Here is a 24,975-nt window from a genome sequence, read left to right on the forward strand (position 1 = left end):
TATGTACCGGAGCGACTCGGGATTTTTCCCGTCCAAGGGCTGTCATTTCTTTAATTTACTGCTAGAACAACAGGGCCATTTCTTGTTCTGTGAAGTAGTGAAATGAAAAAATAAATAATAATTAAAAAAAAAATTTTCGAAATTGTATCAAATGTATAGAATTTTTTCCCTTTCATCGTTTCACAGTGTCTTTATTAGTCCAGATGTTATGGCGAGTAGAATAAATGGCAATTTCACTTTGAATTTGCAACTTTTTGCAAAGTATGAAATTTTTTTAAAAACAAAATAAGTAGGGAATATTCCTGAAAACATGCCTGCCATTTTAGTTACTAGTTATAGAAATGGTGGGGTGACATAAGGTCAACTGTCAATCGACGTTATTACTACTTCAAATGGCCTGAAGATCAATTGACCTAATGACGATTCTAAGTGTCAATTGATTTAATTACCTTTCTTAATCTGACTTTATGGCCATTTCGTCAATTTCTGTTTGATTTTATGACCATTTCCGGAAAATGACCACAACCATATACTGCAATTTAAGATCTGCACAAACCCCCAGCGGGTTAGGAGCCTTAGAATATACCAGCGGCAGATACGCCCGTCCTAAGAGGAGACTAAAATACCCAATTGATTCAAGGGGCTGTATACCGTTACCATTCAAGGGGCTGCCAGCGCAATTTACAGTTTCTCCAACCCAATTGTCAGCCTCACTTACCCGTGGCGAATCCTATTTATTAAGCAGGCGAGGCTCTGGCGACCCCAAATTCCTCATGGAGCTAGGGGGTGGCGGCAGGATGGCCTAGAAGGTACAATGTGGTCATATTAAATCGTTCCCAAAATGATCGGGCTCGTACCTTAATGGCAATTGTTATCGGAATGTACCGGGTCTATATCCGGCAACGGACCATACAATTGATAACAATCCACAAAACCTTCGGGGAGTGTTTTTATCGCTACCAAAACAACATTAGCCTTAAAGCAAAAACTTTCCGCAGGATTGGTTAGACGTTTAGTTGAATATATTATCCTTATTTCAAAGGAATTGCTTTTAATCCCATTTGCACTGTCCTGAGACGCGCAATTATTCATAAAAATTTTCACTAACTTTTATTTAAATAAGTTATTCTTATTCTTATCCACACAAAAATGAAAAAAACCAAATGAAATGATTTTCCCAAAATTGCTGTAAGCTTTTAGTTCAACAAGTTATTCTTAACTCAGAGATAACCTAATAGGGCCAGTTTTTTATCCGAATTTTCACTAGAACGATTTGGAAATATAACCGTTTTCGTATCCGAATATTTTTAAATACAACAAAAATTATTTTTTCTTTGAAATTAACACCGAAAATAATAAAACGTAACTGCAATTCAAGAAGTGTTAAAATTTTAGTGCGTAGAGGTGTGAAAGAAAATAATTGACCTTATGGCCTCTTTACAATATTTGGGAAAAGCAGGATGGCCATATTGTCAATATCTTTGACATTGCAACAATTTATAATTTGACGTTGCCACCATTTCGTATGGTTATAACTTCAATTGACTTTGTGGCCATTGAAGTGGTCATAAGGTCAATTAATGTTATGGCCGTTGACCTTAAGTCACCCCCTCGTATAAAAAATATTTATATTTTTGTTTTCTCAAATAAATTGCCAGTTAGTCGTGCTTTCATCTGTCAAAAAAATCCAAGTGAGCGGTAACCGTAGATTGTCGAAACGGCCTTTAATGTTTAAAGTTATGTCACTTCAATGTTATTTTATAATTTATATTAGAGATATTAGAGAAATCGGTTCAGCGGACCGGCTGTTTTGCTCTAACAAAGATTTGGCGCTTTATAAAAATAGTAGGGGGACTCATGTAACCGTATAAATGCCTTATAAAGTGTGTAAACGTATAAATTTATCTAGTGCGTAAACGAACTGTAAAATTTTGTATGAAAAATCATTTACACAATTTGTATAAATTTACGCGCACATTTCATTGTGTAAACGCGGTAAACTCAAAGGAATCCAACCTTGCAGACATTACAGTAGGCATTTTCATCAGAAATCTCCAACATCAGCAAGTAAAGGCGTTTTAGTTTTGATTTTTCACTTAATGTTGGCATTTTTTAATTTGTATAACAATCAAAAAAATTTTGTTTGGCAATAATACAGCTGAAAAACAATCAAGTTTATCAAGAGTATTACTAGGTGCGTTCATATAACAGCGTGTGTAAATGGATATAATTTTACACCTTATAAGTTTATATGCTTTCATGAGTCCCCCTAGTAGCCGATTTTGAATTCTTTTAAACCTAAACGGAACGTATACGCTTGTTTGAAGAAAGTAATGAACATAATATATGTACATTAGGGCGGGTCAAATTGTATGAGGAAAAATGGGGAAAAAAAACTTTAGGTGCACATCCAGTTTCTGAATCTATGTGTCATACTGAGTAATATTGTCCATGGACCATAAGTCTGAAATGAATTTCGAGCCCCTAATTTTTTTAGAAAATTTCCGAATCCGAATTTGACATTTATTTTCATGTATTTTATTTGTGAGAGCCGCTATTCGGATTGGGATATAAAATTTTCTAACAAAATTAGGGAGGCTTGAAATTCATTTCAGAACTATGGTCCCATGGGCAATATTCCTCAGTATAACACATAGATTCAGAAACTGGATGTGCCTTTTCAACAATAAATTTGATCAACCCTAACGTACATATTTCTTTTCTGAAACTATAATTTGCAATACCAAGTTAAAATAATTAAATTTAATCTGTTCTATATTTTCATTTACTTAATTGATGTTCGCCAACATTAACCAAACCAATAAGCGGGGGTGAAATAACCACTTCATAATTAAATCAATTATGATTCTCCTTGTCGTTTTCTTATTCGTATCTGTACATACATACATACATGCATACACACAGACTGTGGAAATATTTAATTATTTTATTTTCAGCATTTATTAACTAAGCGCGGCCGCTGTGGTGTGGTTGTAGCGTGCTACGCCTGCCACACGGAAGAGTGTGGGTTCAAGGCCCCGACAAAGCAACATCAAAAAACTAGAAACAAGTTTTTTGAATCAGAAAAGTTTTTCTAAGCGGGGTCGCCTCTCGGCAGTGATTTGGCAGCAAACTGAACGTACTTCCTGGCCTTGCATATGCCGTTCGGAATCGGACCCGTCCCGCCAATTTGTAGGAAAAATTGAAAGGAGCACGACGCAAATTGGAAGAGAAGCTCGGCCTGAAACTTGTTCGGAGGTTATCGCACCTTGCATTTCTTTATTAACTAACTTTAAATGTGCCCTCTTTTATGACTTCCATGCGAAATTTAAACAAAAACTTTAAAGTAGGTTAAAGATGACGAAAATAAAATGCCAGTCATATAAATTTAAGAAAAATTTTAGGTCGATTAAAAAAATGTGTAAATAAACAGCTTACACTTGGCGAAAGTTTGTCTTTGGGTTGCATGGTAAAAAATGTAAGTGAATGAAGGCAGAAATAAAAACTCGTAATTAAGGGGACAAACTTAAAATAAAATCGCGGGTTCGAATCGAGCTCAAGGCCTAACAATAATTTTTGTATCGTTATTATTTTTATAATGAATTTTTAAAGTAAAATAGAAGAAAGAAAACACCGCAAACATTCGGAGTCATAAAGGAGTCAGCAAGGAGTCCTGATTCGGATCGCTCATTATGAGCTGAATTATGAGTCCGGAATGAATTTATTTCCCTTCATGCTGTGGTCGATCGATATGGGCGTAATTTCATACATTATTTGAGCCTAAATAAGAGTCCGGCATGACTCGTAATAAGCTCATAAACCGCTCATAATTTGCTACTTAAATTACTCTTTTCGGAGTCATTTATGTGGTTTATATAAGGGATTAGGTTGGATCACTTTATCTTCCTCAAAAATGCCTCCTAGAAAAAAAATATCACCCCCAGCGGGTTACGGGGCTTAGAATATAGCCGCGGCAGGTATGCCTGTCGTAAAAGGCTACTAAAATACCAAAATACCAAAGTGATTCAAGGGGTTGCCAGCGCAATTTATAGCTTCTTTAACCCAATTGTTAACCTCACCTACCCAGGGCGAATCCTTTGTCAGCCGCGGCTCTGGCGACCCAAAGTTCCTTATGGATCTAGAGTTTGATGGGCGTCATGGCCTACAAAGTTTCATGTGGTTATACTAAATCGTACACGAGATGGTCGGGCTAGTGCCTTAATGGTGCTTGTTGCTGGAACGTACCGGATCTATATCCGGCAAAGGACCATCGACATCGATAACACTCCCCAAAACCTTCGGGAGTGTCCTTATCGCTACAACAACAGCAACAGAAAAGACATATCGATTGACGTTAGATATTTGGTTGTACAGCACAGAAAAGAAAAAAAACATAAGGTGAACTAGCAAAAATTGATAACTTGAGTAGAGTAACAGTACAGACCATTGTAAAAACTTTCATTCTACCGAAAATGAGAAATGCAGTGACCGTCAGAGCAAACTATCTCGCCGCGGAGACATCAGCTTTATTTTAAAAGAAGTAGACAAAAATCAAGAAGATTCTTCTCCAAAATCAATCAAAGATATGGCAAGCAAATAATTCAATTGTGCCTATCTAAGAACAGCCCAAAAGCTTTGCACAAGAACGGCTTTAACAGCAGAACAACACGCGAAAAGTCTCTTATTACTGAAAAAACTTGTAAACTTCGCTTGGAGTTCGCGAAAACACACAGGGAAAACGTCGATGGATTTTTTGCAACAATTTTTGTTTACCGATGTGTCATAATTCAATATTTTCGCTGGCAATAGAAGAACAATAGCGTGGAGGAAGAGGAATACTGCGAGGAAGAAAAATATACGAAGAATTTGGTATGACCTGTGAAGCCGCCTCCATGGCAGTGTCATGGAAATTTTAGGCCGGATAATTAGAAAAATAAACACGTTTCTAGCGCTCCTGTCCTCAAAGAAAGCATCATTGAAGCTTGAAACAGTATAACAACTGCAGAGTTAACAAATTTAGTAGCCTCAATGTCACGGCGGCTTCAAGCTGGTCTTGATGCTAACGATGGACCGATTAAATACTAAGAAACAATATTATCTAGTGTTACATGAAATTGCTCATACTACAACAGGTTATTTGTGTACTGCATAAAGACTTTTGTCAACGTTGTTTCAACGTTTATTTCCCATAACGGCCCGCGTGGTGTGATGGTAGTGTGCTCCGCCTAGCACACCGATGATCCTGGGTTCACGCCCCGGGCAAAGCAACATCAAAAGTTTTAGAAACAAGGTTTCTCAATTAGAAGAAAAATTTGCTAAGCCGGGGTCAGCCTCGGCAGCACTCCGAGTGTATTTCTGCCATGAAAAGCTCTCAATGAAAATGAAAACTAACAAATGCCTTTCGGAGTCGGCATAAAACAAGTAGGTTCCGTCCCGACAATTTGTAGGAAAAATTAAAAGGAGCACGACGCAAATTGGAAAAGAAGCTTAGTCTAAAATCTCTTCGGAGGTTATCGCGCCTTACATTTATTTTTTTATAAGGATTTTTTTTAGTAAATTATGATTATAAAATGGCTTGAAATAAAACTCTATAAGCACATTTTTCAAATAAGTTATTAGTCTTTCAATACAGCGAAAATAGCGAGTGTATGTAGACTTTTAACCGTTACTGTTTATCGAAACAAAAGCCTCCTAAAATCATAGCTCGTGAACATCTCCCTTCACTGATAAGATTTTTTTAATCCCATATATGTATGTACTTAGAATTTTTGTATATTTAGACACTTAATAATAAACTATTTTATCAGCAATTATAATAAAATAATTAAGAAAACGTAAGAACTAGCGGCATTTATAGTATTGAATGCCGCTCTACTCTACTACTCTAAAGGCCGCAGCACAATGAAATTTTTCATATAGATACGTTTAACACAAGCTTATGCATTCCAGTAACATCGCCACAAACAACCAAGATGTTGGGTTTAAAAATATGAAGGAACTTCAGAATTGGCAATTGAAGTTTATTTCGCTTTGCCCATTCACATACAAAACTTCGCGAAGCGACATATTCTGTGTCGTATTCATCATATTGCAGTTTTCAATTGCGAAAAATGTTAGAAAAGTTACCAATGATTGGGAAAAATAATTTCACTTGCAAAGTGTGCCAGCCCCCTTAGCCAAAGCAAATGTCAAATTCTTCTTACGCTTTGCTTGCAAAAAAAGTTGCAACTTCGCTACTTTTCCATATCTGATGGCGCCAGTGTCGCTCAATCTACCGTTCTCCATAAAATTACGTGCAGTCTACTCATAATGCTTGAAACATAATGTCTTAAGGCCGTGAAACAAACGCGACGAACTTCGCCTTGTCAAAAATAGAATCTCCCGTAATTACATGAAGGTGAAACACAATGAAAGTGAAGAGCGACATTTACGCGACATCATTTTGCGACGATAGATTTATTGCCTGCGGAGCTATTCAAGTACGGCGGCAAGGAGTTGGTAAGGCGCATGGAGCAGCTTCTTAGCAAAATATGGGCGGACGAGTGCATGCCCGACGGTTGGAATCTAAGTGTTCTTTGTCCAGTCCACAAGAAGGGGGATACTGCAAAATGCACCAATTATCGTGGAATCAGCCTTCTTAATATCGCATATAAGGTCCTTTCAAGTGTATTGTGCGAAAGATTGAAGCCCACCGTGAACCGGCTGATTGGACCTATCAGTGCGGCTTCAGACCTGGTAAACCTACCATCGACCAGATTTTCACAATGCGCCAAATCTTGGAAAAACCCTTGAAAAGAGAATCGACACACATCACCTCCTCGTCGACTTTAAATCCGCCTTCGACAGCATGAAAAGGAGCTGCCTATATGCCGCTATGTCTGAATTTGGTTTCCCCGCAAAACTTATACGGCTGTGCAAAATGACGTTGAGCAACACCATCAGCTCAGTCAGAATTGGGAAGGATCTCTCCGAACCGTTCGAAACTAAACGAGGTTTCAGACAGGGCGACCCCGTATCGTGCGATTTCTTTAATTTGATGCTGGAGAAAATTATACTAGTTGCAGAACTTAACCGCACTGGAACAATATATTATAAAAACGTGCAATTACTGGCATATGCTGATGACATTGATATCATTGGCCTAAACACCCGCGCTGTTAGTTCTGCTTACTCCAAACTTGAAAAAGAAGCGGTAAAGATGGGTTTGATGGTGAATGAGGACAAAACGAAGTACCTGCTGTTATCGAGCAAAGAGTCAGCGCATATGCGCCTTGGCAACCACGCTACTGTTGGCAGCCATAATTTCGAAATAGTAAAGGACTTCGTTTATTTGGGAACCAGCATCAACACTAGCAACAATTGAAAAGTAAAGTCCTCTCTCGGCGAACGAAAATTATACTCTACAAGTCACTTATCGTACCCGTCCTGCTATATGGAGCAGAAGCATGGACCATGACAACAGCATATGAAGCGGCTTTGGGAGTGTTCGAGAGAAAAGTTCTTCGAAAGATTTATGGGCCTCTACGCGTTGGCGATGGCGAGTACCGAAGAAGATTTAATGATGAGCTGTACGAGCTATACGCAGACATCAACATAGTCCAGCGAATTAAAACGCAGCGGCTGCGCTGGCTGGGCCATGTTATGCGAATGAATGATGATGCTCCGGCAAAGAAAGTGTTTCTATCGGAACCCGCCTATATAAGCAGAGGTAGAGGGCGGCCCCACTCCGTTGGAAGGACCAGGTGGAAAACGATTTAAACTCCCTTGGTGTGACCAATTAGCGCCGGTTGGCGGAACGAAGGAGCGACTGGCGCGCCTTGTTGGACGGCCAAAACCGTTTAGACGGTTAAGCGCCAATTAAGTAAGTAAGTAAGTAAGATTTATTTCTATCGTCGCCGCCGGGCGATAACGACAAACATCCCAAGGGTTATTGCTATTCAATCTCGTTAAGTATAAAAAAAGAAAACATAATATCCAAAAACAGATTTTTTTTTACATATAATTCTTAATTTTACTGCCAAAACATGTTCAAACAAATTGGGAGGGATATCGAAAGACGTGTTTCGGTATCATAATGGCTCAATTATATGGTTGGCTCATCTCATCAGCTGATTTTATTTATTTCATTGCAGGGTCGATGGGATTGTCAAAATTGGCAACATTTTCTTACACATAAAAAAACTGCTAAGTTTAATGTTTCCATTCCATACCATTCGCATCAACACCAATACACAGATTTTGACAATTTGAAAAGACATGTTGTTGTTGTTGTTGTAGCGATAAGGTTGCTCCCCGAAGGCTTTGGGGAGTGTTATCGATGTGATGGTCCTTTGCCGGATACAAATCCGGTACGCTCCAGTACCATAGCACCATTAAGGTGCTAGCCCGACCATCTCGGGAACGATTTATGTGGCCACATTAAACCTTCAGGCCATTCCCTCCCTCCTTACCCCCAACTTCCATGAGGAGCTTGGGGTCGCCAGAGCCTCGTCTGTTAGAGAAACAGGATTCGCCGCGGATAGGTGACGTTGACAATTGGATTTGGAGAAGCTATATATTGCGCTGGCAACCTGAAAGGTTGCGCTACACAGCCCCTTGAATCTGGTATTTTAGTCGCCTCTTACGACAGGCATACCTACCGCGGGTATATTCTGATTCCGTAACCCGCTGGGGTATTTGAACAGACATATTTTGTTCTCGTACAGCTGAGCCAACCATATAGTTGAACCATGGGTATTATTATTAATAAACCGCCAACTATTGATTAATATTATTAAAAACTAAAAGGTAATTAGCACAAACATTTGCTAAATTTTCGTTTTTTCAATCAATGTTTTCAACTAACCGGGTACGCGCGCTGGAAAAAATTTAAACTCATGCAAGCTTAAAGCCCCGACACATAAGCACTTTTTCATATAGATGAGCTTAACACATGCTTATGCATTATGAGTAGATTGCACGCAATTTTATGGAGAACGGTAGAATGAGCGACACTGGCGCCATCTGATATTGAAAAGTAGCCATCTCCCAAATTTTGTTACAAGCAAAGCATAAGAAGAAGAATGTGACATTTGTTTTGGTTAAGGGTGTTGACACACTTTGCAAGTGAAATTATTTTTCCCACAGGTTGGTAAATTTTCTAACATTTTTCGCAGGTAAAAACTGTAATATAACAAATGAATACGACACAAAATATGTTAGCAAGTATCTTTGTTGTAAGGGGATAATGCTTATACCAGTGCTTCGTGAAATTTTGTATGTGAATGGGCAAGGCGTAATAAACTTCAATTCCCACGTCTGAAGTTCCTTCATATTTACAAACGCAACATCTTGGTTGATTGTGGCGATGTTATTGGAATGCATAAGCTAAACGCATCTATATGAAAAATGTCATTGTGGCACCGCCTTTATGGAAACGTACGTAACGTGAGCGGTATACATGTAAACTGTATTTTTTAAAGGGTTATAATATTAATAATATTCGCCCTCCGGATTAACACATCTCTTAACATTTTGGGCGTGTTTTAGCAGTCAAGTGCTAAAGCAAAGAATTAAAAAAGTTTTAATTGTTTTCATTTTTATTTGTCAATAATGGCCACTCTGAATATAAACAGCGTCAATTTCTCCCGGCATTGTGTTTTAAGTAGACGAAATGTCTGGGCGTAATTTTAAAAATGTCTTCGCCCGACATTGTGTTTCAAGCATAATGCATAAGATTGAGTTAAATGCATCTATCGTATATGAAAAAACCTGCTTATGTGACGGGGCTTTAATCTACTGAGTTTGTTTACTCTACAAAGAGATTTGAAAACAACACAACAAAAGCGGTAGAAACGGGTTTGTAAGGTAAATACCAGTGATTACCCTCATAACTATACATATGTATCTACATATATTGTATTGGCATATACTATACAATGTGCAGACATATCTATATATAAACAAATATGTACTATTTTGAACATATACATATAGATAAAAATTAAGTTAACGCGTTATTATATGAAAAAGAAATGCGTTATACAATTTTTATAAGCATAAAATCATGGTAAACAAAGTGTGATTGAAGCATTCTAAATTACATTGTAATATATACCACACATTTAAGATAAGCATATATACAGGGAAATTACCCTGTGAGAATAACGCTGTTAATACTGAAATAAAAAGGATATGAACAATTTTTTACATACTTCCTTTATATAAATGGCTCAAAACGCCGCGGGTAATATGTCCTTAAACACAGACATAATGTTGATGAATTTCGATTTTGAAATTATTACAGTACCCATTATAAGATCGCGGGTTCGAATCGAGCTCAAGGCCTAACAATAATTATTTTATCATTATTATTGTTATGATACATTTTTTCTTAATTGAAAAAATTATTAAATTAGAATAGAAGAGAGAAAAAATTTAGACAACTGCTAAAGCTCGTTGTATAGATCCATTTCGGGAACTGCTAAATTTCTTCATCGGCAACGTTTAGGCGCCGCTGCTATAACCATTTAGCCATCACAACGGTTTTTGCTTGTCTTCATTAATCCTACTTCTATTCTGGTTCTTTGCAAATTGATATTCACAACACTGCGACATCTGTTGCAGAATGAATGTGAAAATTGGAGTTGTTTGATGGCAATGCTGTCACATCGTTAATACATCCCAGAACACGGGGAAAAAACCGCTGTGCTGGCTAAATGGTTATAGCAGCGGCGCTTAAACGTTGCCGATGAAGAAATTTAGCAGTTCCCGAAATGGATCTATACAACGAGCTTTAGCAGTTGTCTAAATTTTTTCTCTCTTCTATTCTAATTTAATAATTTTTTCAATTAAGAAAAAATTTATCATAACAATATTAATGATAAAATAATTATTGTTAGGCCTTGAGCTCGATGCGAACCCGCGATCTTACAAATCAGTAGGCCGATATAACAACAAAAATTGTTAGTACCCATTATATCTAAACAGCTTAAACAAAACTATAAAATTAGATTCTTAAGAATATATTGTAACGAATTTTGGGAAATTTTTCTTATTCCAAACCTTCTGCTAACGTTCGAATCGCTAAACTGTTGAAAAAATAACTCCAATATTCAATAATGCAAAATGGGCTTTATTAGACTCATTTGAGAGTACTACACAATAACACTTATACTTCACAACCAATAGCGTACTTAAATCAAACTGATTACTGATTACTCAGCTTGCGCTGGTTTTATACTCTCCGAATAATTCAGGATTTTGCTTTTAAATGCAGAAAACTGAAATTCAAATTTAGAAAATTAAAATTCAAATTCAGAAAATTGAAACACAAGTTCAGAATTATCATTTCAAATTCATAAATGTACAATTAAAAATCAGGATTTTTATTTCAAATTGAGAGAACTATAATTTAATAAAAAAATATTTATTTTAAATTCAAAAAACTACAATTAAAGCCCAGCATTTTTTTTTAAATTCAGACATTTAGAATTCAATTTCAAAATATTCATTTCAAATTCAGAATTATACAATTCAAGTTCACAACTTACAGTAAAAATCAGAAAACTAAAATTCAAGTACAGAAAATATTTCACTTTTAGAAAATTACAATTTAAGTTAAAAACTTGCATGTCAAAATCATAAAATTAAAATTTACAGACCAAAAATTTCAATTAAAATTCAGAAAATTTAAATAAAAATATTAATTTCAAATTCAGAAATTAGAATTTAAGTTCAGAATTATTTATTTCAAAATCAGAAAGTCAAATTTCAAGTACATGAATTCAAATTCAGAAAATAAGAAATTTAATTTCAAATTCAATTTGATTAGAATTGAAATTCAAACTATTTATTTCAAATTCAGAACATTACAGCTCAAGTTCAGAACTTTCATTTCGAATTAGAAAATTCAGAAAATGACAATTAAAATTTAGAATTTAGATTTGAAATTCAGAGAATTGGTGTTAAAGTTCAAGAAATGCATGCAATTTGAAACTCAGAAAATAACCGTTCAGATTTACACATCAAATTCAGATAATTACAATTCAAGTTCAGAAAATTACAATTAATGTTTAGAAATTTGCAATTAATATTTAGAATTATCATTTCGACATAAATTTCAAGATCAAAAAATGCGTTTCGAATTCAGAAAAGAACAATTCAAGTTCAGATTTGCATTTCAAATTCAAGAAATTACAATTCGAATTCAGAAATCTACAATTCAAATTCAGAAAATTCAAATTTAAAATCAGGAAACTACGCCTCAAGTTCAGAAAGTTGCAACTCATGTTCCGATTTCCATTTCAAATTCAGAAAATTAAAATTCCAGTTAAGAATTTTCATTTCAAATTCAGGAAATTTCGATCAAAGTTCAGAAATTAAAAAAAAGAATTTTTATTTCAAATTGAGAGAACTATAATTTAATAAAAAAAAATAATTATTTTAAATTCAAAAAACTACAATTAAATCCCAGCATTTTTATTTTGAATTCAGACATTTAGAATTCAATTTAAAAATATTCATTTCAAATTCAGAATTTTACAATTCAAGTTCAGAACTTACAGTAAAAATCAGAAAACTAAAATTCAAGTACAGAAAATATTTCACTTTTAGAAAATTACAATTTAAGTTAAAAACTTGCATGTCAAAATCAGAAAATTAAAATTTACAAACAATTTCAACTAAAATTCAGAAAATTTAAATAAAAATATTAATTTCAAATTCAGAAATTAGAATTTAAGTTCAGAATTATTTATTTCAAAATCAGAAAGTCGAATTTCAAGTACATGAATTCAAATTCAGAAAATAAGAAATTTGATTTCAAATTCAATTTGATTAGAATTGAAATTCAAAATATTTATTTCAAATTCAGAACATTACAGCTCAAGTTCAGAACTTTCATTTCGAATTAGAAAATTCAGAAAATGACGAATAAAAATTTAGAATTTAGATTTGAAATTCAGAGAATTGGTGTTAAATTTCAAGAAATGCATGCAATTTGAAACTCAAAAAATAACAGTTCAGATTTACACATCAAATTCAGATAATTACAATTCAAGTTCAGAAAATTATAATTAAAGTTTAGAAATTTGCAATTAATGTTTAGAATTTTCATTTCGACATAAATTTCAAGATCAAAAAATGCGTTTCGAATTCAGAAAAGAATAATTCAAGTTCAGATTTTCATTTCAAATTCAAGAAATTAAAATTCCAATTCAGAAATCTACAATTCAAATTCAGAAAATTCAGATTTAAAATCAGGAATCTACGCCTCAAGTTCAGAAAGTTGCAACTCATGTTCCGATTTCCATTTCAAATTCAGAAAATTAAAATTCCAGTTAAGAATTTTCATTTCAAATTCAGAAAATTTCGATCGAAGTTCAGAAACTTACACATAACAAACATTCTTTTGAGGTATTCACATTTGAAACTTTTGAGACTTGAAAAGTAGTTTTCTGGACTTCAATTACAACTTTCTGAATTTGAGTAGCGAATTTTCTGCATATAAATTGAAAAAGGCCTAGCTATTAAAATTTGTATTCAAAAGGTTATTGTCTCACAACGCCAAAGCATAATAATAAAATAAGAATCCATTGTTAGCTTAATCTTGAACATGCTTTTTGAATTATAAATACAATCATTCGATCGAAGAGTGATTTGACCTAAGCATAAGCAACATGGCATATCAAATATATGTATGATTATATTTTGATAAGAGAATTCAGTAATTTGTGCATTGAAAATTGGGAATATATGCTATCGCAGATACATATACTGGTACAGTTATACTTCTTATATCCCAACAAACACTGAAAACAAAAATCTCAAATGTTTCAGAAAAACATTCAGACCAATTCTTAATATTCTCGCGGAATTTTGTTCTCGCGGATTTTTTTATTCCCGCGGAAAAATTCCTCCAATTCTTTTCTCCTAGGAATTTCGAATTTTCGAAGGCAGCTGTTTTGTCAATTGAAATTTCGTTGAGCATTTCTTATTTTGTTTACAACATTGTAAAGTTAAATTATTGTTGCCAATTTGTTTGAAATTAAGAAATAAGGTATAGACAATGCACATGTGGTATTCACTGAAATGAGTAATGAATTGGTGCCAAAGCAACATCAACAGAGGTGCATAAGAAGAAGACCAGCGGGATAACACAAATCCGCCGGAGTTGCCTGCATTCATTCTGCAAAGCAATTTTCTGGCGGCCAAGTCGAGTTGAGTTCGCCTTTCGCCATATGCCAAAATATATTTACACCTTCTTAAAAAATCTTTGCGCAATTTCTGGATGACTGCATCAAATATGCGAAGAGCTCTTCCGTTGCTTATGATATACTTTTCCACTTAAAATAAAGAATATTGTGGTTGTTTTTGTTGTATTAACAGTGAGAATATTGTGGTAGAATGTAAATACATATTTTAGCACAAATTTGTACAAATAAGTGTTCTTTCTTAAAATAACCAATTTCCTTTAACTATTTATATGCATTCCCTTTAATTTAACTAGTGAAAAAACTCCTATGAAATAGGAGAGAAATCTCCCTCTCCCTCACATTCATAATACCTACTTTTCTCCCATAACCGGTTTCCGCTGTTTCGAACATTGTTCAGAATAGGAGGAAAGGCAGAAGTGAAAAAGCTCACAAGGAATTTTTATTTAGAATACGAGGAATGGGAGAAGGGAAAAAACTCCCACGGAATTTTCGTTTAGAATTGGGCTGATTGATTCTCAGTTTGATATTAAACATTATCTATCATTTGAAACAAAATATTTTCTCGACTTTTTCTCAAACGTCGATCTTCAACTTGAGAATAATTTGAGACATACTTGATGTTGATGCTTTGTTTATCATTTGGGATTAAACGTTTTACAAATTCTTCTCAAAAAACTGTTTTAAATTTGAGTTGCGATGGGCTTGGGAAAATGAAATTTCTCCATTGGAGAGGTACCTTGAATATTAAAAATGTGATTGATGATTTTTTATTTATTTATTTATTTATTTAAAGTCGACGCAAACACAAAGCGGTCGACTAATTATTGTAATAGACAGATATATATTTACAATACAGAGCCATTCTTAAAATTAAAAAATTCAAAAAAGGTACATAGAAAATTTGTATGTTATAAACATTTGACATCGCATTGTATAAGAAAAAATAAAATTAAAATATCAGGCTAAACATAAGAGTATAGCAGTATGTAAAGCAGCAAACGAACATTCAAAGCCAATGCAGTTATACAAATCATTGTACCGCGAGCACCAATGGCGCAGGGGACTGTTTCTAGCAAAATTTTGCCGGCATAGAGGTAATTGAAAAGGCACAAAATGTCTGGACACCCTAGCAGGAACCGCAAAATTTAGTTGGCTGATTAGGTCAGGGGAGTCAATCACACCAATGATGAGCTTGTGAATGAACATAACGCCAAGTAATACTCTACGATTCTCTAGAGATGGCAAATTAATTAGAAGAAGTCTATTCCTGTATGGTGGAAGATGAGTACTTGATTCCCAGTTGAGACCTCGTAATGCAAAAATTAAAAACCGTCTCTGGACCGACTCAATCCGATCAACATGGATTTGATAGATCGGAGACCAGACACATGAACAGTACTCGAGAATAGGACGTACCAGCGAGGTATAAAGGATCTTTGTGAAATAAGGGTCATCAAACTCTTTGATATGCATTTTCGAACTAATATTTGACATTTGAGACTATATCAACATTCAAGTTGATATTTTAAAAATCTTTTATTTTGATTTTAAGTATAAAAATTTATTTTTGTTTATTTTTGAGTTTAGATATTTTCCAACTAATTAGAATTTTCTTTTTTTGAAGTTATTCAAAATTTTAAGTTAACACGAAAACTCAATTAAAATTATTTTAAAAATTAAAGTAAAGAGTACAAAGTAGTTAACACTATATTTACTCCCCCTCCAAGAAAATTTGAAACAAACAAATTATTAATTAATATTAAATGTAACCTTTTTTTGTTTTTTGTTGTTTAATGTATTTGTATTTAAATTAGTGTTAATAAGTATGTTTGCTGGTTTAAGTAAATCAATTGAAATATTTTTAATAGTATTATTGTATTGAATTGTAAATGTTTTATGTTTCTTAGATATAACTTTAAAAGGTCCTTCATAAGGTGATTCTAAATTAGATTTACGAAGAACTTTAACAAAAACATACTCACAATTTTCTAATTGTTTAGGAACGAAAACATTTTCTTTGTTATGATGAAAAACTTTAGAACGAACAAGTGAAAAATATTCTCTTATTTTATGAAGAGCGTCATTAGAAAAATCATGTTCTTTATTACTATTTGAAATAATTAATTCACCAGGTATTCTAAGTGTTTGGCCATAAACAAGTTCAGCAGATGAACATTTTAAATCTTCTTTAATAGAAGTTCGTAAACCAAGTAGAATGAATGGTAAAATGTCAGACCAATGAACCGAGTCGTTTGATGCTATAATTGCTGCTTTTAAAGTTCGATGAAATCTCTCTATCATGCCATTTGCTTGGGGATGGTAAGGAGATGTATGAATTTTATGAGAACCTAAAAGTTTAGTTAATTCTGTAAAAAATTTTGAGGTGAATTGTGAACCTTGATCTACTGTAATATTCAATGGTATACCAAATCGTGGTATATAATTTTGAATAAAAGTTTTTACTATAGTATTTGTTGAAATATCTTTAAGTGGATAAGCTTCAGGCCAACGTGAAAATCTATCAATAATTGTTAAAATATAACAATTTTCATTTGAAACTGGAAGAGGTCCAACAATATCCATATGAATATGTTCAAAACGACCTGATGGTATTTGAATTTTTTGAATAGGAGATTTAGTATGTCTTGAAATTTTGGATTTTTGACAATTGATGCAAGATGAAGTCCAATCGTTAATTTCTTTACGCATGTTAGGCCAATAATATTTATTTTGAATTAATTTTCTAGTTGTTCTTATACTTGGATGAGATAATGAGTGAATTTTGTCAAATATAATTCTTCTCATAGAATGTGGAACATAAGGTCGAAAAGGTTGTAGAGAAACATCCCACCATATATTTAAATTAATAACTGGAATATGAATTTCTTTTAAATTATTTTTAGAATTTTGATCAGAAATGGTTTTTTGTAAAAATCTATCAGTTTTTTGTTCTTTATATAAAGTTTCTAAATTTATATCTTGAGTAGAAATTGCATTTATTTCTGGAATACGGGAAAGTGTGTCGGCAACTATGTTGTCTTTTCCACGTATATATTGAATATCATTTGTAAATTGAGCAATATATTCAAGATGACGTAGTTGACGAGGAGATCTATCTACTTTAGAATTTAGAACATGAATTAAAGGTTTATGATCAGTATAAATTGTAAAAGTTCTACCTTCAAGAAAATGTTTAAAATGTTTAATTGAATTATAAATTGCCAAAAGTTCACGATCAAATGTTGAATATTTAGTTTCTGTTGTAGTTAGTTTTCTTGAAAAATAAGCTAAGGGTTCTAGTATGTTATTGCTAGTTTGTTGAAGAACTGCTCCAATAGCAACATTTGATGCATCTACTGCTAATGATAAAGTACCATTTTTGTCGAAATGTGTAAGTAAAGTATTTTTAGCAAAAAGTTTTTTAACATTTTCGAAAGCTGTTGTGGTTTCATTTGTCCAATTTAATTGTTTGAGTTTGTTTTTAATTGCATGTGTTAACATTTCATGCAGAGGACTAAGTTCTGTTGCTAACATTTTAATATATCTGTGATAGTAATTTATCATACCTAAAAATTTTTGTAATTTATTTATAGAAATTGGTTTTTCAAAATTTGTTATGATTTCAATTCTATCTAAAGATGGTTTAATACCTTCGCCTGAAATTTCGTAACTTAAAAAATTTAATTTATTTACACCGAGAGTACATTTTGAAGGTTGGATATTTAAATTATATTCTTCAAGTCTTTTGAAAACTGATTTTAAATGATTTATATGTTGATCTTCATTATCACTGGCAATAAGAATGTCATCAATGTATGTAAATACAAAATCGAAATCAGAAAATACTTCATTAATAAAGCGTTGGAAAGTTTGAGCACTGTTTCGTAAACCGAAAGGCATTCTTACGAATTCAAACATTCCAAAAGGGGTAGTTATTGCAGTTTTATGAATGTCTTCTTCTGCCATTGGAATTTGGTGGTAAGCACGCACAAGATCAATTTTGGAAAAAAATTGTTTGTTTTTTAAATCAATTGTTAAATCGTGAATATGTGGTAAAGGATACCGATCTGGTGTAGTAATAAAATTAAGTCTTCGATAGTCTCCGCAAGGTCTCCAATCATTTGGTTCTTTTTTAGGAACGAGATGAAGTGGAGATGCAATAGGAGAATTTGAGGGTCTGCATATACCCGTTTTAACTAAAAATTCAAATTCAGCTTTAGCAATTTTAAGTTTGATTGGATCAAGACGTCTGGGTTTCGAAAATGGTAAAATACCTTTTGTTTCTATCCTGTGAACCGTATGGTGTTTAACTTTTTTAGTATAATCTGGTTCACAGGTAATAGATGGAAATTCATTAAGTAATTTTGAAAACTTATTTTCGACAATAGGAATTTTGAGTGAGAAAATATCAGAAAATCCAGAAGATCCAGTAACTTTAATTTTTGTAGTAGAATCCATTATTTCTTTATTTTTAATATTGACAATAATTCCGAATTTTTCTAAAAAGTTTGCTCCTAAAATTGGTGTATCAATATTCGCAATAATGAATGGAAATTCAAAATCTCTTCTTAAACCTAAATCAATTTTAAGTAGTTTTGTACCGAAAGTTTCAATTGAAGAACCGTTTGCTGCAGTCAAAGTAAGATCCGAATTTCTTTTATAAATTTTAAATTTAGAAAAAGGAATAACTGATACAACTGCGCCGGTATCGATAAGAAAATTAAGTTTATTGAATTTATCAAATATGAATAGGCGACGAGTAGGTTTAATAATAGTTCCATTATCCGTCACCGTCATAATGGATCGTTTCAGTTTAAATTTTGTTCGTAATTTGAATTATGATTTTGATTAAAATTGCATGGGGGTATACATTTGAGAGCGTTATTCTTAAATTTTTTGTGATACCAACAAATAGTTGTTTGTGAATTAAAATTACGATTGTTTGAAAAATTTCTTGATCCTGAAAAATTTCGAGATTTAGATCTATTTCTATCTTTAGATCTTGAAAGGATTTGTAATTGATTAATATCATTCGAAATTTTATTTAAATTTTGATAAATAGCCGTAGTAATTCAGTTAAATTTTTAACGCATTGTTCTAAAATATTATTATTTATACTTGAGACTACAGGAGATTTGGAAGAATGAGGTTTATTGATTAAATCAAAAAGTTTGTCAGCTAAAATAATAATTTCATCTCTGTTTTGATTATTATTGGAAGTCAAATGAATTTGTATTTCTTGTGGTAATTTACGAATCCACAATTTAAAGAGTAATTCTTGGCTAACTATGGAGGCAGAACCTATAAGTGATTTCATAAATCTGAATAATTCAGATGGTGAACGATCACCAAGTTCAGTTTTTGAAAATAATTGTTCTAATCGTTTTTCTTCGCTAAGAGAAAATCTTTCACATAGAATTTTTTTGATTGTATCATATTTATTAAAAAGAGGAGGAGGGTTAATAACATCTAAAATTTTAGATATAGTATCTCGTTGAAGAGTAATTAGAATATTTTGAAATTTTAAATTATCATCATTGATATTGTTAATTTCAAATTGTCCTTCAACAAGTAAAAACCAGGCATCAGGAGAATCTTGCCAAAATTGTGGTAATTTAATAGATTTAGTAGAAGAAAAATTTGTAAAGTTATCTTGTCTTGAAGTATCTTGTGTTATATTAGAGATGATGTTTTGTGTTGTATTAATGTTAGAATTTTGAGTTGTATTGTGAGTCATGATGTTATTTGTATGGTTGATATTTTGATTTTCTGAATTTGTAAATTTACGAGTTCGTATTGGTGAACGTAGAACCATATGAAAAGAAATTTAAATGAAAAATTAGAAAATAAGAAAATATTTAAGATTTTTTTTTGGAAAGGGAGTTAACAATTTAAATAAAATATTTAATTTTATATAAAAAATAAGTAAATTTAAATAACTATATTAAAATTGTTAAAATATAAAAATAATCTTAAAATAAATTTAAAAGTTTAAAAGGTTTAAAATTTTAATTTAAATTATAATTGGAAAATTTGTAATATGATATTAAAATAAAAATTATACTTACATAAAATTAAATTAGTAAAAAAATATTCAAATTAATAAGTATTTGATTGATGATTGTAGAGATTTTGAGGGAATAAATGGCGTTTTTTGGGCGTGATAACAATTAAATTCATTGTTGTTGCTGTTTATGCAATGGCTTTGTTGTTTTCTTTATGAATCTCATCATTTTCATCGTGATGTCTTATACTTTAAATCCGTTCTTGTGTGTATTTTGCGTAAAATTGTTGTAATAGCTCTTGTTGTAGTGAAGTGGAAAACTTAACTATTGTTTTAAGCGTAGTATATTGTTTTTTAGAGTTCTTTATTAATTAACGATTCGTAGAAAAATTTTATTTTTATTTATGTTGCATAAAATTTATAGCATGTCTACTAGTAAATTTCTGCTATAAGTACTTTATGTTTTATTTGATTGTCCGCACTTATTTTTTGTTTTTGTTTCGTATATAGAATTTACAGCGACTGTTATATGCAATTTGCACAAAATATTGTTTATTAATTGAAGTATATTTAAGTTTCATTTTTTTTTTAAATCGATGTGCGATTTACAATTATGGTACTATGATTTAACTTTTTAATTTTTTTATTGTTTCTTTAAAAGTTTTAACAATTGGTTAAACTATTTTGTTCATCAAATCTGCTAAGTTTGATTTCCGTTTTCGGGTGTTTCCACACAGTCCATCTACGAATGTCTATGGACTTTCACTTATTTTCACAATAGTAAATGTTTTAAGCACTTTCAAAACGAAATATTTTTAAAGTTAATTATAGCTTCGTATTATAATCACTAAATTCATAATTTTTTGTTGATGGCGAATGTATTTCCAAATTGGATTTTAAGTAAACAAACTGATGGCTGTTCGTTTAGTCTGTTTCGCACAACTATTTAAATCGTTGTAAATATGACGGAGTAGTTACTTTAAAATTGCGAAATTTTTTGTTCAAAAATCATTTATCACAAGCACGAGGTATTATATATACAAGCACGGACAGATATAGATTTAGATAATAAATGCATTTTAATTAAAAATTAGCGAATGGAAATTTTCGTAATCATTACAGTCATTAATGAAATAAAATATTTGCGCAGGATCGTTGGTAGGATCGCCAATATATCAACATTCAAGTTGATATTTTAAAAATCTTTTATTTTGATTTTAAGTATAAAAATTTATTTTTGTTTATTTTTGAGTTTAGATATTTTCCAACTAATTAGAATTTTCTTTTTTTGAAGTTATTCAAAATTTTAAGTTAACACGAAAACTCAATTAAAATTATTTTAAAAATTAAAGTAAAGAGTACAAAGTAGTTAACACTATAGAGACCAAGTTCAGTTGACTACTGCGGTTTTAATTTCTTAATGTGAGTATATCCCATAGGGATGGACGTTGGGAAATGATTCCACAATTACGGGGATGCGGATAAGCTAAATTCCTCCTCACCGTTCCTTAAACAGAATTGCGATTTAGAATAAAGTAACAGTGTGTCCATCAGGAACGTGAACCGGTTATTCGGGGTTTTTTCTATTAAATAATTGAACCATTAATCGAACCGAAATGGTACACAAATAATTGATCAGAATCAAAAATTTATGCAACAACTTTGCATATATTTCATATATGTAAGTTCATAAAAACAAAAAAGATCTAAAATTGTGCTACTAAATTTAACGGAAGGCTTTCACGCAGTGGAGGGCAGCCTTAATGGGAATGTAGCGTGCTCGCCTACCACGCCGTTTTGGGTTCAACCCTCGGGAGGTTCATCAAAATACTTCAGAAAATGTTTTCTTAAATGTTAAAAGTAGCACGGCGAGAACTGGACTAGAAGCATGGACTAACTCTCCTCAGAACTTTTTTTTGTATTTACAGTGTTTTTGCAGATTTCTTTTTTGGCAACACTTCCATTCATGAATTAACCAACGTGATGATAGTTTTTTCCTACAGGGTGTGCAGTCAACTTATATACAAAGTGCATAAGAGCATATAGAGTTCATTGTGGGGGAGCGTTTGAAGGGTTACAATGCTTTGTTTGTCTAATAGCGACACCAAATAAAGCCACGCAAGGGTTGCTTTTAATTGTGCATTGCAGATAGATATGTACCTTTACACACACATACTATAATGCACATGGTGTAGCTTGTTTCGAGTTGAAGTACAAACAAAAGTGTAATAAATACAGTGGGTTCAGAATATGGGGTAGCCAGGCTTCGTGTTCGTGGGGTTAGATGCAAAGAGACGAATAAAAGTTATCTTCCCTGATGAATGTCTGAATTAACTAAATTATTAGCTTCAGATCTCAAAGCAGAACAGGGCTCGGCTGCTAATATGCGACCAAAAAAAATGGCTGGTGGTATGTAAAACAACGCGTATTAACTTCGACAATAATAATCAGTCTGGAGATATTTGCAGTAAAAGTTGGCCATTTTCATGTAGTTGCTATTGTTTCTGTAGCGATAAGAACACTCCCCGAAGGCCTTGGAGAGTGGTGTCGATGTTGATGGTCCTTTTCCGTAAGCAGATCCGTTACGTTCCGGTAAGAAGCACCTTGAAACCACCAAGCCGACCATCTCGGGAACGATTCAGTATGACCACATGAAACCTTCAAGGCAATAACGCGCTCCCATCCCCTAGATCCGTGGGGAGATTGGGGTCACCAAAGCCTCGGCTGTTGAAGTAACAGGATTCGCAACGGGTAGGTGAGGTTGACGAGTGTGTTCGAGAATCTATATTTTGCACTTCGTATCGGAAAAACGCGGTTCGGTCCAACACTAGTAAATACACTTCGTGGTGGGGCAACGACCGTAACGATAGCCCCTCTGTTACGCCCATGTGGCATATACATGACTTGTGTATACATATATACGTATTCATATTGATGTACACAGGTAGATGATTGCAGTTGCAGTCTAGCATGTACATACTATATCATGGGGAATGAGAAATGACCAAAACAACGATAAAGAGCCTGTAAAATAGGGAAGCAGAGCATGATTCAATAGAACGATAAAGAGCCTGTAAAATAGGGAAGCAGAGCATGATTCAATAGAAATTTATAGTCATTAAGCGATCACTCACATATGTATTACGCTATTATTTTAGAGAAAACCTAAAATGCAAAAAAAAAAAAATTGCAACAATAAAAAAGAAAGAAGTATAAAGATAGAAAACCAAATTAAGGAACTCACTTACCCAGCAATTTAGTTGGTTAATGATTATCATGAACTATACTGTTAGGATTGTGAAACTTTGCAGAATCAACACAAAAAATTCATTGAGAACCTTTCGAATTATTTCATCACTATATAAACTCGTGGGATTGTAAACTTCCGTAACTTGCAATATTTTTAAAACACTTATTCCATTCAGCTTTAGTAGCATATACATATATGTATGAGCATAGATACACTTGTATCTTTTAATTTTGAACAATGGCCGTATTCGTTGATGGGCTTCTCTTGACTTCTAACGCGAACAGTAAAATAGTTTTTAGGTTTCTTTAATTTTTTGCGACGAGTTTTCTTTTAACTCAGCTCTTTTAGCAAGTTTTCTTCGAAGACGTGCTCGTTGTCCGTTTACAAGCTGAAGCACTGGGTGTTTGTGTTTCTTTTGTGTTTGATGTGCGTGTGTTTATGTTTTTTATTTTTATTTGCTTTTCTTATTTTACTTTCATATGTGCTTCGTAGTTCTTTACACTTGTTTTTATATCATGTCGGTGTCCATGGTCGGTGTCGAACTTTTTCCTATTAATTACGTTGCCTTTTTTCTTTATCTCCCTTTTTCTGGGAATTCAATCAAGTGAAGTTTTAAAAGCGTCACCGTTGATTGCGAAATTCCTAAAATCCATAAAATATTTACAGGCTCAATACTCTTTTATTTAGCCAACTTCAATGGTATTCCATAATTTTCTAATAATTCCTTTCGATTTATATACTAACTAGTGCTTTGTTCGTATTACACGATTATAGCTTATATTTTTATGTTGAAATCAATGGAACTCTTCGACTGCGCTTATATTCGAATTTATATTTCGCATAATTACACTTCATTTACAGTATCATTTTCATCACTTTTATCTTGCTTATATATGCATTTCGCATTTTATTTTTCTATTTAATAATAAAAATTAGAGCGTATAAAACTTTTTTAGCACAACAACGCACTTTTTGACTTCCAGTATGTAATGAGGGAAGAAAAAATAGGCTCGCTGCATGAAGGGGCCAAAATGCCAAATACCCGCAAGGTTGCATTCCGTTTATGAAATATATTTACGGCGAGTAATGCATAATCCTCAATTCCACGAAAAGCTTTTGTTTGCTTTACGGTTATGTTTAATAAATGCTGGCTGGCAACAGCACAAAAAATTCTGCTGGTAACCACAGCAACGGGTGGTTGTGCGGGTATCGGGTGATTGTCGCTTGCCCGGCCACCATACAAGCAGAACACATCAATCGCCATTTGTATTGAAAACATTGTGAATCAAACTATAACACCCCAATTATTAATTTTCATACGATTGACGATAAACGCTTGCTAGCGTATCGTAAAAAATCAGCATTCATATTGCGATTTCCACACGCCCGATAGATGTACTATTCTGAATGACAGCAGAGTTTTGTTTACAAATTTTTGTGAATCTATACGAAACAGATAGCCAAACAAAACATAAATACCAAAAATTCAATTGTCTTGTACATAAAAGTGGCAAAAGTTTTTAAAA

The 24,975-nt window shown here is 32.9% G+C and overlaps 1 protein-coding gene across 1 annotated transcript in view; it reads right to left on the reverse strand.

Annotated features, from left to right (window-relative positions):
- Positions 1–24,455, reverse strand: part of Atg17 (autophagy-related 17) — a 71,391-nt gene extending 46,936 nt beyond the window's left edge. Inside the window, exons 1-2 of the mRNA XM_067791711.1 lie at positions 24,194–24,455; positions 23,448–24,091 (exon numbers count right to left, since the gene is read on the reverse strand). The gene's annotated coding sequence lies outside the window, so the exon portion shown is untranslated. The remainder of the gene's footprint in view (positions 1–23,447; positions 24,092–24,193) is intronic.
- Between the last annotated feature and the right edge of the window lie 520 nt (positions 24,456–24,975).

This window comes from Eurosta solidaginis, chromosome 1, assembly GCF_040869045.1.
Source record: "Eurosta solidaginis isolate ZX-2024a chromosome 1, ASM4086904v1, whole genome shotgun sequence".
Lineage (NCBI taxonomy): Eukaryota > Metazoa > Arthropoda > Insecta > Diptera > Tephritidae > Eurosta > Eurosta solidaginis.